The 12741-nt window shown below is 34.0% G+C and overlaps 1 long non-coding RNA gene across 2 annotated transcripts; it reads left to right on the forward strand.

Moving 5' to 3' along the window:
- Positions 1-2005: 2005 nt before the first annotated feature.
- On the forward strand, positions 2006-10558 carry LOC147388316 (uncharacterized). Of its 2 annotated transcripts, XR_015171516.1 has the most exons (10): positions 2006-3185; positions 4128-4186; positions 5063-5221; positions 5537-5650; positions 7027-7183; positions 7915-8006; positions 8204-8272; positions 9701-9829; positions 9949-9976; positions 10127-10558. It is a non-coding gene; the product is annotated as an uncharacterized LOC147388316 (long non-coding RNA). The 2 variants fall into 2 exon arrangements; XR_015171515.1 differs by lacking the exon at positions 7027-7183 and having other exon boundaries at positions 2010-3185.
- Positions 10559-12741: the final 2183 nt, after the last annotated feature.

The following is a 12741-nucleotide window of genomic DNA, read 5'->3' on the forward strand; positions in this document are numbered from 1 at the left end:
ATGGGGGTGTAGAGGATAAAATTATATGAACTTAAAAAAAGACAATTATTTTTCACAGTTGAATTTTATTTTTAAATTTGAGTGCTCGGTAGTCATATGTTTTGAACACCTTGGATCAACCTCGAAAAACAATTATGTTTAATTTTTAATTTTTAATTTTCTTTTTTTAATATAAATATTTTCATGAAATCTAAATGGCTGTGTGGTTGAATTTTCAATGTGATTATCAATGTGGCCCAATGACTCTTTTTAAGATTTGAAAATGAGGGTATTTAAACTATTTTTCATACGTGGCAGAGAATAATAACATTAAAGGGGTGTTTTTTTTTTTGTTGATATTTTTATATAATTCAAATAACAAAAACAATTTTTCACAAAATTTTTCATATTGTGCTCAAACCGATGAAAATGATTTGCAAAACTAATATTTTCTCTGCAATCAAACACACCCTCAGTCAAAAATCAAGGAAACGACAATCTCACACGTCCTTACAATCCCGTTCATTAATTTTAAAAATTACAAAAAAAAAGTTTTTTATGATAAAATCTTCAAAACCTCCTTTCATTTATATTTTAAATTACAAATAAACCCTTTTGAGTGCATGCCACCTATTTTAAAAGAAAAACAAAATAGATTGACCAAGTGAACGACCTTCTCATCCCGCAATCCCGAAATGACACCAATTTAACGGCACTTGACACTCCCTATCATTTAGTGGGCCTCACATGGTGTCAACCATACTACAAGTTGGAGCCTTAAATAAGAAGAATACTTCAATAATTGCAATACCTCTAAAAGCCATCCTATTGGGACAAACAAGTGATGGTTCTCTATTTTAAATTTATGAAAAATGGATTCCATCCAAGATCAAGCTTTTGAAAATCGATTAAAATCGAGATGATTCGTCTTGGATTATTGTTCATGAACAAGTGAGATATTCAATTTGAATCGTCATTGATATTAATTCGCTCGAGAGTCAATATGACTTTGTTTTGTATTTTTAAATCTTGGCTATGTCCAAAACTCGATCAAGTCAACTGGGACTTTGAATATTTTCATAAAAATAATTTATTTTTCATTATTTAAATATAGAGCATTGAATTAAAAATATGGCCTTTTAACTTGTGGTATTAATCGGGAGTTTGGATTTTGATAAGGACCAGGTATGTTAAAAAGTGAGAAAATATATAAATTATATAGTATATATTATTTAAGTATATGAACTTTATTTAAATTTTATATATCAAATCAGATTTGACCTGATCTGATTGTTATTGGATTGGGTTTGGATCCTACCAATTGATATAATAAGTTCTAGGTCCGATCCTTATCGGATTGGCAGATCCGTTAACAGCCCTACTTCTGGCTCAACATCTCGAAATCCAACTTATTGATATATATATATATATATATATAAATAACTAAATTTATTCAAGTATAAATAAATAATAATAACCGAATTAAATAATTAAACTCACCCGAGACGAGACGAGATGAATCAGGTGAGTCAATTCTTGATATCCATGTGAAACGAGACGAAATGGAATACCAACTTTTAAAACAATGCATATGATCTTAGTCATTATTTAACAACACATAAACATGGTTTGAAAACTCGTTTTGACACCTCGTCTTGTATGTGAGCCACTACAAGAAAATAGTGAATCAGGAACAAAATTATAAAACGGATTTTATCCGTTTCTAATTAAAAACGGGTTTAAACCCTCTTACATTTAAAAACCGTTTTATCGACATTTTATCCGACCCGATATCCGTCTTTTTAGTTGGAACGAAAATCTCTTAGTCGTCTCTCCCGATCGCCTCTCTCTCAGTCGTCTCTCTCTCTCGATCTCTGTCGCTCTTCTCTCTCTCTCTCTCTCGATCGTCTCTCTGGATCTCATCTCTCTCTCGGTCGTTCTCCCTCGATCTCATCTTTCTCTCGCTCAGTCGCTCGCTCGATCGTCTCTCTCGCTCAGTCGCTCGCTTGATCGATCTCTCTCTAATCCCTCTTTTCTTTATATAAATTTTATTAGGGATTTGGATTGAAGATTTAGATTTTTAGATGTAATTAAACACGAGCTTGAGCTCTTCAGCCGTCTCCATTTGCAACCAAACAGCTTCTCGATCGATTTTTTTAGATCTGGATTCTTATGTTCGTGATTAACAATAATCTTATTCAACTCTTTAACCGTTGATTTAGCTGACATTTGACTATGTCCTGTTCTCTTTGTTCAATTTTCTTCGATCCCATTCTCCTTTAGTCGATCAGCAGCACAAATGTCAACAAGGCTCTAAATGTATTAAAACTCACCTAAAAAGCAAATATGAGTCGAAAGGATTTGATGAGGCCAAACTAGATTAGATGTAATGGTTAAGGAAAGCAAATCTGTGAGCCAAGTTCATTGAGAATTGTGGGATTTAGTGAAAATATAGTTCCCTATATCTGCTGAATTCTTAATTTCTTCTTGATCAAATTTCATTTTATCTTCTCGATCGATTTTTTCAGTTTTATTCAAGTAAGTGTAAAATCATTTGATTATCGAAGTGTACTCCATTCATTCCTTTGTTAGTTAGCTTTCAATATAAATAATATTTATTCCACAAAACATGGGCCTACTAATTTACGTCATAAACGCGCTATCCTGAAAGAATCTAAGAACACAGTTATCGAAAGGAGGAAACGTGGACCACTTGGGATGGACCCACTTTTTCGATCCTATCATTTGGAAAACAGAAACCCTTTCCTTACTAGCATAGTGAGGAAAAAGACGTTACCAATCCGCATCCACCGTAAAAAATATCTAGAAGGGAGGGCTAAAAAGCCATGTGTGTTTGGAACCACCAAAGTTTACCAAGCATCTTTTGTTTCTGTTTCGTGGTCTATGCTTCAGGACCACATGTGAGACATTTGCAAGATACTTTGTTCAAATTTTATTTAAAAAAAAAAAATATTTGGGTGAGGATGAATGGGTGTGTGGATTCAACCTTGCTTTATGTGTAACAATTTTCTTAATTAGAAACAAAATAGTTTTGATCGAATGATTATAACTTTCTAATCTATAGCTTTCTTTCGAATGGAGACAGAAAAAGTTGATCCTTTGTCGACCAATTTGTATGGGGTAACGATATCCTTAATGGACAATGTCATCCCATTTCTTGATTCATGACTCATTGAGTATTAGAGGTAAGATCTATCAATTATAATTCTAATATAATCTTAATCTTTTTCTCAAATACCAAAGACAATCTTTATCTTCATTAAGATCATGAAATGGATATATATCGGTATACATCTTATTATATAATACATCCCCTCACCAAGAGAGTGAACTTCATTATTTTTAGTCCAATGGATAAGGGGCATATAATGATCCATCCCCTCACCAATTCCCTATTATGCTCAATAATAGTTGTGAATATTTCTCCAAGGATAGTAGTTCTTAACTCTCTCATTTTCTGCATTTGGGAAGAGTCTTTATCCCTATTTTGGTTAGTACCGATACGAGGGATGTGTATCCATATATCCCTAACTCTAAACCTGGAATCTCAGATTTCGTTGGGGCTCCATGGTACACACACACACACTCTCTCTCTCCATTGGACACTCGGATTATACCCCGAGGTTGGATCTGAACAATTCAATAGTTTTAGATCACATCTCTTGCATGCCATTAATTCCTATATAAAAAAAAGTCCCAATAAACTTCATACGATAGATAATACGACTACCACCCTTGTTCTTGCATGTGAACCCATTACATTATAACCCAACAAAAATCCTAGGCCGCTCCTCCGATCGTAAATCTCCTTTGTGAGGCTCAAAACTTTACCCTCCAAAGATGAAGATGGTTTGGTCCAGCTTAATGATGTGCCTCTTAAGTCTTTTAATGTTCATGTGAAAATGGGTATTGCTCATTATGTATAATTTACTGTAAGTTGCTTTCTTTTTTCTGACAATTCATGCTTCAGAACTATGTAGCTAAGGAAGTTTTTTTTTTTCTTCTTGTCTGTGTACCTATAAGGGTGTATATGTTTTTTATGCTTGTATGACGGACTGTTTACAATTGAATGAAGACTGATTCTATAGTAGAAAATAATGAAGACTGATTCGTTGAATGCAAAACAGGTTAGTGAAGAAGTTGAGCGTGCTCTTGCAAAGTTAGGCCCTGCTAAGGTTATTGGAAGGTATGTGACTGCCATGACTTTCAGAAGACAAACATCACCAATAGATTCTAATTTTTTTCCCACTTGCCTCTTACAAAGAGTATAGTAGCACATTTTATGAAACATATATTATGACATTTGCTTTTAATATTCTATTCTGAAGGAAATTATTTACAAGTAGCATCCAATTCCTGCATGTCACAGATCTAAGGATGGTTTCTATGGTTCCAATTCAACGATTCAATTATACTGTAAATTCAATTTGAACTGAAAATGAAGTTCAAATTGTAACTTCAATTTTGCATTTTATAGAACAATAATGTGTTAGAATTTTACTAATTACAAAAACAGTGGGATGTATGTCATGGCCCTGTTTTTCAGAAAGACACAATGCATCATATTAGGTTTCCAAACCTTTACCAGTTTGTTGGAATGAGTCGTGCTGGAGTGACCTTAAGATTGGAACTCATATCGCACATCTTGACGTAAAAATGTGTAGGAACCATAGATATTTTTTGACTCATATCTTGATGAAAAGCATCTATGATTTCTACAGACTTTCAAGACAAGATGTGCGATATGAGGTACAATCTTGAGGTCACTTCAGCATTATTCTGTTGGAATTTGTAACAAAGAATCTAGAAGTACAACTTAGAATGTTATCTTAGTCTGCAAATAGTTGATCCTCAGCACTACCACTACTGTCTAGGAGTGTTTCAGCTTTCATTTGAGTGTACTATAGGGTAACTTATTATATTATCATATTTAAGATATTAAATAAATAGTTGAATCCCATAGTATGTGACATTTTTGAGGTTATTGAGGATTCTTCACATAACCACACATCATATTTTTGAGGTTAGATAATAGCTTTATCTACCTTGGGTCTGGTGGCAGGTTCTGAACTCGAATAGAATTGTTCTTGTTGAGTTTTTCGCACCTTGGTGTAGTCATTGTCAAGCTTTGACACCTATATGGGAAAAGGCAGCTACTGTGTTGAAGGGAGTTGTTACCGTGGCAGCTCTTGACGCCGATGCTCATCAATCACTTGCTCAGGTTTGAAAACTATAACGCAATCTCTAGATCAAAGTTTGAATCCAACACAAGATTTTATTTGGAATTATTCATAAGAATTAGTTGTCTTAGATGTTTTTCTTTACTATATATACTGTAGAATATCTTGGGTCTGTATAAAAGGAGGTCCAACACATTACTTGTCATAAGATGTTCTTTCCATATTATAATATAATGTTCAATTGGAACTCTTTTTGTCTTTATCTTTTTTTTTTTCTTTTAATAATTCAGGTTTTAGGTGATTGCTTCGACCGTTCTGTTCGTTATATCTAATGTTATATATACTGATTTATACAGGAGTATGGAATTAGAGGATTTCCGACAATAAACGTGTTTGCACTTGGTAAACCTCCAGTTGACTACCAAGGTGCGAGGGATGTGAGACCTATTGCTGAATATGCACTCCAGCAGGTATGTTTCAGTGCGAGTACATGGCTAGAAGCTTGGAATTTTCCATTGTAAATTATTTTGTAGGAGTGCCAACTTCTTACATAGCTTTCTTTGTATTTTTTCTTGTCGATAAATCATTAATTATTGAATAACCACCATTGTAATATAAAATGGGGGTGAATTTCGTGACAAAAAGAATTTTGCATGTTTAAAGATTTACTTGCGTCGCCCTCTAATTCATTTCACTCAAAAAAGTAAAATGAAGGAAAGAAAGTGGATTGCATATATTTATCCAAAAAAAGAAAAGTGGATTGCATATGGGAGCACATTGTTATATGTAGATAATGTTGAGGATTCCAACTCTGCAGTGAGTCATCACCATTTGGAATAACTTCTAGATAGGAAATTGGAATTTGAATCTCTGTTTATAAATTAATTATGAAGCTAATTTTTTTCCTGTGTGTCTACAAAATTGTGGTTTGAAGGTTAATGGGTCCAAACGCTATGCATGAGATTTGCACTAAAAAATCTTCTACCTTAAGAAGGCTCAATTCAAGACTAAAATAGTTTGTTAGATTTTGGATTGGCATTTGTCCTTATGTTGGAACATTTTAGGTTCATCGAGACCATTACAATCAATCTATACGAATGAAGCAAATTGACATTTTGTGTGGAGGTTTGTATGGGAGAAAGCCCTCTTGAGACTTGTTTTGTGAGTAGTGATACATCTATGACACCACAGGGAAACTCATGGAGGCTCTTAGGAATGTTGATTACTGTAGTTTTTAGGTGCATGCTAGTGGGCTGAATGTCAGAGTAGTATGGTAGGATGCATTGTTATAAGGTGCATACTGATATACTAAATCATCTCTTGTGATGATCATGATAATGATAAGACCAAGATAGGATTAGGATAAATTTTGATGTATCCTAACATAATACTCTAACACTGAAATGCTCTTTGGAAGAGACTGAAAGGTCACACTCACCTGCAATATATTTTCTAACATATATCTGGGATAAGTTAAATAAATTTCTTATTGTGTCCAATTGCTCAATTCAATTTTGATGGATGGAATGGCACATGGCCTTCATAGAATGCGAAGACCCTCTTGACTGCAGGCATATATTGTAAACAATGTCCACAGACAATGTTTATTGTAGACAAGGTGAGCATTGCATTAAATATTTCTGGGTTTTCACTTTTCTTCAACAATTGATATTTGATCCATGCTTTTTTTCTTTTCAAGAATGATATCATTCTGTCACTGGAGTTGTTCCTACCTAGATGGTAACATGAGCTAGGTTTGATAGTTACCATTGAAGTCTGGAGTTAGGTTTGGTTAGTTGAAATAAATATTTTAACTTAATGTCCTTATGAGTGGGCCTTTGTGCAGCACAAAAATTCCATTGGAAGATGGGACATGTTGAGAAGACCCTTTCTTAGAAATACCAGCAAGTTTTTATGAGCTATCAATTATGGTTTGGATAGGAACTTCGAGATGATCTAGCATGAACCTCTGGATCCATATCAAAATTTTCAGGATAATGGAGGTATAGTGTTAGTTTAATTGTACATAAAGGTCCTGTGATATTAATGGATTGCATAGTTTGGCTTGAGAAATTAGGATTGTGGTATTTGTTGCACCCAGTGAACCATCTAATTTTTCTGTTTTGGAAGAAGGGGCCAATGCGACTTGAATCAGTAGAGGCACATACATACCCTAAAACCTACCTTTTTTCTTTACCTCCTCATTTTCTGTTTTGGAGGAAGCGATCAATGTGACTAGATTCAGTAGATGCACATACATACCCTAGATCTCCAGGTTCATCCTACATTTTCTGTTTTGGAGGAAGCGATCAATGTGACTTGAATCAGTAGAAGCACACCTTTGATCCCCTGGTTCATCTTGTCTAACAGTTGATGGCCATTTGTTTTCCTGATTTGGTTATTTTCTTATATTGCTCCACCAGATCTTTCCAAGGGCAACATCATTCTATGTTTTTTTTTTTTTTTGGAGGGCGGGAGATGGGGGGGGGGGGGGTGATAGAGAGATGCATGTATTGTTGAACAATGCAGTTCACATTCTTATGCTTTATATGATGAATAAACTTTCTTGCTTTTGGTAAAAGTGATTTTACTTAAAATAAGTTGGATTCTTACTTTTGTGGGGGAAGCGCACATATTGGGACATGAATTTTGTTAAAAGTTGGAAATGTCTCCCACGATCATTCTTAGTATTATATTAAGAAGTTTTTTTTTGGTTGGTTTGAACTAAATGCAGTACTACTTTTGGAAAAAAGAAAGATTTCTATTGAGGCACCTCTGCTGCTTTTTTGATCATGTAGTGGGACACAGCTGGGCGAAACACTTGAGGTATTTCTTATTTCCATAAATACTTAAAATATTTATATGCATGAGTTTCCCTTTTAGATTTCTTACTGAAATCATAGAACGGTCATAATATGATTCAAGGTTTGTTGTACATGCTAGGCCTTGAGGTATCAACGCTTCTGAGTCACTTGGCTTAAGTATGAACAAAATATTTATGTGCATATTTTTTTGGCCTTCAGGTAACTATTACAAGATTCTTATACACACAGATTGATCTTTGGACATTTGGAAGTCTACCAAATCTGAAGGTGCACGTAATTTCTTCTATTGTATTGTTTGGTTTTTTTAATAGTAGTCAAATTAGATCTATGGATGCATAAAGGGAGTTAGATATTTAATGTGTTCTACTTGATAAACCTTGTGTTAGTTCTCTGATAATTTTTATTGTACCAACGAGTTTCCTCCTACTCTTGATCAAAAGGAGTAAAGAATATGAAAGGTACCTCCAAATATCAAGGCCACTTCCAAAACATGGCACCTTTGTTTGGGTTACACTATGAACTAGCTCTGTATGAGACTGTTAAGGGTCTAGTTTGCCATCTTGATAGGCAAGTATTCACTTTATTTTGTGTGTGTGTGTGTGTGTGTGTGAAGTCACTGATGTCTAGTTTAGTATTTTATAGTGTATCATGTTACAAAAAAGCAAATCAAGGATATCAACTTGTCCCAAGATGATCGTGCATACTAAACTTTAGACCCAATTTGAGCTATATACTCCACAACAATATCTATCCACACACGATCCCAACATATGCTTTAGAATGCTAAAACCCAGAGAACATCTTTAGCTTATGAGGTGTAATAGTCATCTCAGATGGTATACACTCCCTACTTTACTACTTCTACCAAAGCATACTAATTTTTTTCCATAGAATTAACACACAGTGTTGTTTAAGGTTTTCTCCAAGGCCAGCCTTAAATAATGGCAGCTAGAAAGCTTTTCCATGGTTAGTCTTTTATTCACTGTAGCTCATTATATGCTATGAATAGGAAGGTGTGAATTAAATACAATACTCGATAGTCCCTTATAAATTTAACAGATGCTTAACTCGAGCTGGTTTAAGCCCCCATCTACATCAAACTTTTACTTGTAGTGGATTTTCTAAAAGTATAAAAATATTGAAAGATACATATATGCTACTAGAGAAAAGGTTTACAGTACTTGATAACTCATGGCATATACTTTTTTATTTTTTATTCTGGATTATTTTATGCTTCTCATTTTGTTTTATTTTATAATAATAAAATATAAGAATCAAGTTCCTGTTAGAAATCAAGAACTCCCCACAGCATGTTTGTCATCTAGAAACTATAGAATCAAGTTGTTACTGTTAGTTTTTAAGTAACTGTAAACAAGTTTAGTTCCATTTGTTGCCTATAATTGAGAAGGAAAACTTGACATTCAAACCCTCCGATGCCTTTAGAAGCATTTGCACCAATCATATTCAATGAGGCCGATCCATTGAGTACAACCACAAATAAAAAAGACAACACTAAAGGACCCACCAAATACATTGTGATCCTAACTGCTTCTCAGTTTCTCTACTTCTCATAGGGAAGCCATGATTAATATAATTTAATTAGAGTAATTTACACTTTTTAATGGTTGTCTTGTTCTTTGCCTTATCAGTTATTGTGATGAGCAATAGCATTAATTCGTTTCATGTTCATATCAGAGCTTAGAAGAAGAAGAAGAAGAAGAAGAAGAAGAAGAAGAGTAAGTGTTAATGGCATTTCATCCACTCTTAAACCTCTAGATCTAAATGAGGATACGTAGACAAGTCTTAGCTAATGCTCAAACCGAGGTAACTCTTCTTCTCTCTTCTCCAATCCTCAATAGTTGATGATTCCATGTTTCAATTTCATTTCTAATTAATTTATATGTTTCTTTTTTTAAATTCTTCTATGGCGGCAATTTTTACAGATCTTTGATACCTCTGTTGGCATAGCAGGTGAATAAAATTTACTTTTCAATTTAGAATTTAGAAAAAAAACAATACTTTTATAACCAAATTTTATGAAAGTTTATAGAGGAATTATTAATTATTTATAAACATTTGCTTTATCCCCTAACCTCTGGTCGTTTTGAAAATTTTTCACAGGGAAGACTCTTTTGGACTACTATTGAACTCCCAAAATAGTGCTTTGCGAGTGCTTAGAATTTGTAATATATATATGGTAATGTAGGGAATAAGTGATGGGTAGATTTCTTGTTTTGGGGGGGTTGTGGTGATTCTATTTTGTAATTTTGATGGTGAAGTATTTGGTAATTTTTAAATTATAATTAATTGTAATTCTTTTTATGTGTAAATGAATGTGATAGAGAACTTCAATCTTCTCTATTTGTGTCAATTTTGACTGCGGTTAATGGTGGCGTAGAAAAAAAAATGTTTAGATATCGGTTTATGACCACTTTTGACATCGGTTCGTAACCGATGTCTAAGACCCAGACCTAGAACATTATTCTTATGGACATCGGATTTTAAATCGATGTCTAAGGTGTTAATTTTTTTTACTAGTGCTTTCAGATTTGGAACGGATTTAAGCCGTTCCAATTTCCGAGATCTAGAACGGTTTTAAATAGTTCCAAATTCTGGAATATAGAACGGCTTCCAGCCGTTTAAGCTCATTAACGACGCCTCGATTAAAGACGGTCTCGAAACCGTTTCATACTAGCTTAGGAACGGTTATAAACCGTTCCTAATTGTCATATTTGTTGTAGTGAGCAAATCGAGTCTTCTTGGACGAGTTTTCCGATACGACGTCTTGTTCAACAATGATAAGAATGAACGTAGAAGTTTAAATCTTGTTTGATACATTGATTTGTCTGTGTCGTCCATGCCTGATACTGAGACGACTCGGGCGATAGGTCTTGGTCTCGGATGAATTTTGAAACGATGCATGTAAGTGAAGTTTTGAAACGATCTTAGTCTTTGGGAACACAAATATGCAGAGTCTTCTTAAATTAATAATTTATGTCTTTTCCTAGTCTTCTGAAATCAATGCAACTATGACCTTAATTCCCTCTCCTTTCCCTTTCCCTCTAATATAAATCTAAGAATATTTTACTTCACAACTCAAAAGCTAGCCCAACAAAACCACACTATGGCTATAACCCACTCTTCCTCCTTCCATTGCCTTTACCTCTTCTTTTCATTCCTTTTGTTTCAGTCTTGGTGTTTGAACAAGGCCGCCTATACATATAGTGATGGAGGGAGAGGCCCAACAAAGAGCCATCATGTTCTTGATGTCAAATCCTTACTAACATCATCAACTATTTGCTCTGATTCCTTCACCAAAGATAATTAAACACAAACTCATGATGTAATATTGGCAAATCAATATAGTCTGAGATGGAGATAACTTATCTATATGGTTCCATGTGAATTGTCTGTGATCGAGATGACTTATATAATATTTTGAAAATATTGATACCCATATTTTGGATCTAAAATTAATAGAACTCTTACTTTTTCATTATTTTGTAAAAAATCTGAAGTTCTTTTATTTGGGGATCACAAGAATGTGAACAATAAAAATAAATAAATACCATAATGGATATATAAATAATTAAATATTTTAAGAATATGATTGGACCAGTAATTATGGCTTTATATTTCACATGACCATTTTGGTACTTGCCCCTGTTTTTTCTTCGGTGCCTCTGCATTCAACTTTCCAAAATTAGTATCAAAAGTACAGTTGAGAGGAATTCCCAAATGGATTGATTAATGAATGAGTGCTGATCTCTCTACACGTGGCATGTGCTAGGACCATGGATTTTTTTTCCTGGGATACACAATTACACACATTTAAGGGGATGTGTACTTGTGCATCCCAAGGAAAAAATTATGGTAAATATGTGGACAGAGAATGGGCAAGGGAGAGAAACTTTTTTTATTTAAAAAATAGGTTACGTGCTTCCACGTTAGAGTGTCATGTGCATGTGCCAAAACTGAGTCAAATTATCAGCACTCTTCACAATATATATCCAAGAACACACAAACGAACTTCCCCTTAGTGATTCTTCAATTCGACTCACCTTGTTCTCTTTGCTCTATCGTTGGATTGATCAAAACTTTCCATTCTTGATGGATTTCAGTATCAAAAAACCAGAGGGTGGCTCCACATTTTTGACTCCTTGATGATTGTATTAATCGTTGATTAATAATTAACCTAACAGGGGTGTCGATCCATTCTTATATAAAGAGGAATAGAGGGTCTAGAGTTCCTCTTTTAATAGGATTTCTTATTATTAAGGTTTCTTAATAAAATCCAATGAGGATTCTATTTAAATCCAACGACTTGTAGGTTTCCTTAATATTGATAACTCTTATATTATAATCTAACTTTGGTTAAAATGTTAAAACGTGTGTGCCGATTGGATCACGCATAAAGTAAGTCTAATATTTCAATCTTTTCCAAGTCTTCTTAGATTGTTGTCGCCTTTCAATCTATGCCTTATGACACGAAAAATAATGCAAAACTAAAATCAATGCAACTATGACCTAGAAGCGGATCCTCTGTAGCACAACTATCCTGTAACAACCCTTTAGCAATGTTTGGATGGTTGAAAGAGTGCCACATTCGTGATACAATAAAATCCCACCCTAATTAAAAAATTGAGAGTGAGTTCAGTGGCCGTTTGTTTCTAAAGATGTGGATCTGGCAAAAGCAAAAAAGAAAAACAAAAATCTTCTTTTTCAAATTATATCTA

This window comes from Akebia trifoliata, chromosome 13 (genome assembly GCF_017979445.1).
Source record: "Akebia trifoliata isolate Shusen 1 chromosome 13, ASM1797944v1, whole genome shotgun sequence".
NCBI classification, from domain to species: domain Eukaryota; kingdom Viridiplantae; phylum Streptophyta; class Magnoliopsida; order Ranunculales; family Lardizabalaceae; genus Akebia; species Akebia trifoliata.